Genomic DNA, 6,532 nt, shown 5'->3' with positions numbered 1-6,532 from the left:
GGCATGTCAAAAAAGTCAAGACACATATACCAAGGAACGCATTCAAGCTGCAACGATCTCATGTGATGAGTCATGGTGTACGGTCATCGTGCTGCTATATATACAGACCAAGACCATCAGCAATACGAGAGAGTGAATGAGAAAAAACAACAGGTGTGTGAAGATACACAAAATGGCACGCATATTGCATATCACCTTACAAAAATCAATAAGCCCAGAGGGAACACTGCTACTACTTAAATAATAATTCACCCAAGTGTAGGTTGTCTGCAAGTAATATAATTCGTAAGTACGAGATCGATCCACAGAGAGGTTATTTTGAGTTTAAATTTATTAATTTATAGATTATCAAATGCAAGAATTAAGTTTACAAATTATAAACTTTGTCAAGGCTTGGGGATTTATTCTTGGTTTATATAATATTGTTTAACTAAAAGTAAAACAAAAGAAACCACCATAAATAATGATTCCAAAAAATTAAACACACACATAATATAATATAGTTCCCACTATAGAAAATACCGAATTAACCGATATTTTATATATGGTACCTATGATTATAATTATGACTATATAAATAAATAATTGCATAAAGTAAATGTTAAATTAAATCATTATATTTCATTTAGAACAACCGGCAGAGCCACGCTATTGCCTAAATGAAATATATTGATTTAATAAGTTAGTTGCGGTAAAGTAAAAGTTAGTTGCGATAAAGTAAATGTTAGTTGCGAGAAAGTAAAAGTTGAGAAAGTAAAAGTTAGATGCGAAAAATAAAAGTTAGTTGCGATAAAGTAAATGTTAGATTGTTAGATGTTAGTATTAAATCATAATATTTCATTTAGAACAACCGGCAGAGCCACGCTATCGTCTAAATGAAATATTATGATATTATTATATAAATATAATATATATATATATATATATATATATATATAATAATAAGTGATGAAATATTTATTGTATCAAAATTAAACAACAAATCAAGATAATCACTTTAATGGTATCAAGCATTTGATGTAAATTGATAACAACAAATAATTCATTTTTATACCTACAATAAAAATAAGTTAGTTAAATGAAAAGAAATAAAGAAAGAATATACAAAATATAAACAATCTTACTTCACCAAGAATGCATTCTCTTCACCTTGACATAATAGATTTAGCTTGCCATAAGCTTACTTTTGATCAACACTAAAATATCACTCATAGTTGAGAAAATGAAAGAAAATATATTGGAACTTAGAACTTTGATACACACTCACACTATATTTTACAATGAGATAGAATGATTCTCAAGCTAGCACAATGCCTCTATTTATAGAACAAATGAGAGAAAGGGTAAAAATTTTTATTAATGCCATGTAGTTGCAATAGTATTCTTTGTTTCCTCCAAGTTCAATTCCACGTCCCTTCTTTCAATGCTTTGTTCCACGACTTTAATCACCGAATTTGACTCTGATCAAAATGGCAAACATGTGGGGAATTGTCTGTAGATGAATTTGGCCACTTGGTTCACCTCATTTGGTTAAATATTGAAATAGTTATGATATTTTTACTATATGCTGGTCATAGTAAAAGTAAATTTGTCCTCCTTTTGATATTTGCACAATTTGATCATCTTAAGGAACTTTTTAGGCAATCATGTCTTCTGCAAAGTTGTAGATAATTTCTCAAAGATTCCAAACATGTTTGAGTCACCTCCATTTGAATTTTCTAGCTTGAGTTATCATTATTCTACCAACACGTAGAAAACCTGAAAATAAAACATATTTAGTAAGACAATTAAATATAAACAAACAATACTAAAACAACATAATTTTATAATTTTAATGAAACTTAAATTTTAAAATACAGGTTTTAACATATAATAAATTATTAATTTTAAGTTTCATCACACCCCCACACTATCTTATTACTAGTCCCTTAGTAATAAAATTTATCGGAAAATCACAACCTAGATTCTTTATTCCTTTTATATATTCAAATACAAACATATTCATTAAAAACAAAATCATATACCGATTTATATATATATATATATTTTCGTTTAATATAATAATATATAATTAGATGTGTTTTTATTATTATTTTTATTTTCACATAATATATAAAGTAACAATATATATATATATTTTTTTTAAAATTTCTAAATTTTTATAATAATATAGTCAAAAAGATAATTCACACCACCCACCATAACATGTATAATATCAGAAATATTATTGTAAAAGCCTCAACTCCATATATTCTTTCAGGTCAAAATGTTTAAGGAATAGCTAGTTTTCACTCATGGAGTTGGAATGAATATTAACTCTCATTGAAAAAGGCTAAGTATTAAAGTAGACAATTAATTAAACTAATATTGAAAAAAAAATAGGAAAATTTACAAAGAATAAAATCCCCCTTTTTTTTCTTTTTTTTTTTAGCTTATTTTTTTTTAAAATAACGTGACTGCAAAATTTTACAATAACATAAAATTTTTTTATCCAAACATGCTACCATAATATATATATATATATATATATATATATATATATATATATATATTTATGTATATAAACATTTATATAACGGATACATCCGACTACCTTTGAAACTTATCTAGCACAAACAAATCTTTTTGTTTGTTTGTTTGTTTTTTTTTAACACAATATTGATGTTTTAGAACACATTGATAGTACATCAATCAAATCTAAAAAATTACAATGAATAAAGTATTTTGCAGTCCGTTATATATTTACTTCTTTTTTTTCTTTTTCAATAAATATTTTTTTAGGGGAGTTATATTCTTGTAATTAACCATTTTTTAATAATCAATAAAAGTTTATTAATTGTTTTCTCATTTCTCACCACTCACTCACAAAAGATGTGTGAGTATATATTATACTTTTACAAAAGACTTCTTTCAATTATACATGTTAACAACCATATCTTTTAACTATATTCTCATAAAAATTTTAGAAATTATTATATTTGAAAACACATACAATTATATATATATATATGAACACATCTATTATATATTTTATATTAATTGATCAAAATATATATATAAATTGGTACATATGAAAAACTAAGTTTTCTTTTAGTCTGTATTTTGAATATTAAAATCTAGTGTATTGTGATTTTCCAATAATTATTAACTAATGCGTCTCAGGTGCATTTTACTGACACCTTACTCGACATTGAACTAAAAATTATTATTATTATTACTATATATAAGTATATATTTTAATTTTTTATATAAAAAAAAACTAAGAGGAGAAGAAGAAATTATTCATACCTTAAAGAAAAACATTAAAACATACCGTTGAATCACAAGTTTAGCATCACATGAATTTTCTTTTCTTACTCTTGGATGTTGGCCAATTAAGTTGAGATAAGCATGGATCTGGTTCATGACTAAATCCTTGCAGTAAATCAATAAGTTCACCTTCACATGTAGCAGAAACTAACATCCTTCGCGAAGCTAATGAAATAAATCCATGTTCCACAACATCATCAAGAAACGATAACAGTTTATCATAATAATTGTTAACATTTAACAAACCAATTGGCTTATTGTGGATATTTAATTGTGCCCAACAAACAGTATGAAATATTTCTTCCAAAGTACCGAAACCTCCTGGCAAAGCAATGAAAGCATCTGAATGTTCAATCATTTGAGTGATTCGTTCATACATGTTGTCCACTTTCATTTCTTCTCCTATTGTTGGTCCTGTAAGATTGGCTAAGGTAATCGGAATAATGCCTAAAACTTCACTTCCACTTGCATGCGCAGCTTTTGCAACTTTTCCCATGAGGCCAACTTCACCACCACCATATACCAAATGAATCTTTTTTTTTTAGCAAGTTTTATTCCAAGATTTTCTGCTACTTCTTCATAAATTAAATCTTTTCCTGCACTAGATCCACAAAATATACAAATATTTTTTATTTTACTTACCGTGGACGTTGACATGTTGAGAAATATGTTTTCTGTAATTGTTAGATCACAGCATATGAATTTATAAGCGTAACATGCCAAAAGTCAATATTTGAACAGGAAATTATTATTATTAAAAAAAAAATGACAAAATTAAAACAAATATATACAGCGTAGTTGTGATTGTGGCTCACATCTTCCTCTGATTTTACGTTCAGTAACGGCTTCAACGCCTTCTATGAGTCGAGGATATGCTTCCCATCCAATTTTCTTATAAATTGGCAAACAGGGTCTTTTAACGTCAGATTCCCAAGACGAAATTGTGTATATATATTTACTTATCTAAATAGATATGCGTTACTACAGTAGGATCTTTGTAAGGCTGATTCCACCGTCCATATTGATATTCCTCCTGTTGAAATTGCCACCATAGTTTAAGAAGTTCATTTTGCACGTACCCACTAGAATGCGTATCAAGAACATCTAGAAAATTATCCAAAGGCTCTTTACTCAGACCATTCTTAATGAATAAAATTTTATCTTCTCTATTCATTGATGTCATTCCAACATTTTTGCATTTTCCTTTACAAGTCCACCTTGCACATTTATGACATCCGCCTATACGTTTAGCTCTTCGCTTTTTGGCATATGTGCTTTTACCAAATCCTGGCATATGTCTTATTATTAATTCACTTGCTTCCCCAACCAATCGGACTTTTGCTTCAATTATCAAACGGACATCATTCGGTATGCCATATGACATCATCAACCTTAGCCGCTCACATCTAGCTTTATAAATTTTTTTCAACGCATTATCAGGTAAACAAGCAAAATATTTACGAAGATTCATAATACACGAATCCATATTATTATTATTATATATATTCAATTATTTTGGGAAAACTGAAGAAACCGACTTAAACAGTCACGGAGTACCGTTATCCGCCACTTAACCGGGAAATGAACTAGAATCTGCAAAACAAAATGAAAATATCAAACAACTATTGTGGATCATATAAAGGCATAAACTCATTATTAAGAATTTCATTTTCTATAAAAGGCTTAAGTCTTTGCCCATTAACTTTAAACACGTCATTATTTTTAGGATTTTCAATATCAACAGCACCATGAGGATAAACAAATTTGACTATAAATGGTCCTGACCACCTCGATCTTAGTTTACCTGAAAATAAATGCAAACGAGAATTATAAAGCAAAACTTTTTGTCCAATTTCAAATGACTTTCTCATAATATTTTTATCATGAAAGGCTTTAGTTTTATCTTTATAAATCTTTGAATTTTCATATGCATCATTTCTTAATTCTTCAAGTTCATTTATTTGCAATTTTCTTAATTTAGATGCATCATCTAAATTAATATTAAATGCTTTAATTGCCCAATAAGCTTTATGTTCAAGTTCAACTGGTAAATGACAATGCTTACCAAAAACTAACCTATATGGTGACATCCCTAATAATGTTTTAAATGCAGTTCTATATGCCCATAATGCATCAGTTAATCTTAAAGACCAATCTTTTCGATTTGGATTAACTGTTTTTTCTAAAATTTGTTTTATTTCTCTATTTGCAAGTTCAACTTGACCATTACTTTGAGGATGATATGGGGTAGAAACTTTATGTGTAATGCCATATTTTCTTAACAAAGAGGAAAATGATTTATTTATAAAATGACTTCCCCCATCACTAATTATTGCTCTAGGTATTCCAAATCGGCTAAAAATATTTTCTTTTAAAAATTTTATAACAACTTTACGATCATTAGTTCTACATGCAATTGCTTCAATCCATTTTGAAACATAATCAACAACGACTAAAATGTACTTATATCCAAAAGATAATGGAAATGGACCCATAAAATCTATCCCCCAACTATCAAATATTTCAATAATTATGATTGGATTTAAAGGCATCATGTTTCGTTTTGAAATTGATCCCATCTTCTGACAGTTTTCACAAGATTTGCAAAATAAATGCGTATTTTTGAATAAAGACGGCCAATAAAATCCACATTGTAAGATTTTTGTAGCTGTTTTATTGGATGAAAAATGACCTCCGCATGCTTCAGAATGACAAAATTTAATAACATTACTTACTTCATTGTCGGGTATGCATCGTCGAAAAATTTGGTCAGGACAATACTTAAATAAGTAAGGATCATCCCAATAAAATTTTTTAACTTCTATTAAGAATTTATTCTTATCCTGTGAATTCCAATGAGAAGGCATTTTATTTGTCACAAGAAAATTTACAATGTTAGCAAACCAGGGCATAATAGTAGCATAAAACAACTGATCATCTGGAAAATTTTCATTTATTGGTATTTCATTATGAGATGATTCAGTCATTATTCTAGATAAATGATCGGCTACAACATTTTCTTTTCCTTTTTATCTTTAATTATAATATCAAATTCTTGTAACAATAAAATCCACCGTATTAATCTTGGCTTAGCATCTTGTTTATTTGATAAATATTTTATGGCAGAATGATCGGTGTAAACAATAGTAGTAGAACCAATTAAATAAGATCGAAACTTATCTAATGCAAATACTACTGAAAGTAATTCTTTTTCAGTAGTTGA

This window comes from Primulina tabacum, chromosome 8, assembly GCF_025594145.1.
Source record: "Primulina tabacum isolate GXHZ01 chromosome 8, ASM2559414v2, whole genome shotgun sequence".
NCBI lineage: Eukaryota > Viridiplantae > Streptophyta > Magnoliopsida > Lamiales > Gesneriaceae > Primulina > Primulina tabacum.
Note: the sequence above shows the minus strand (reverse complement) of the source record.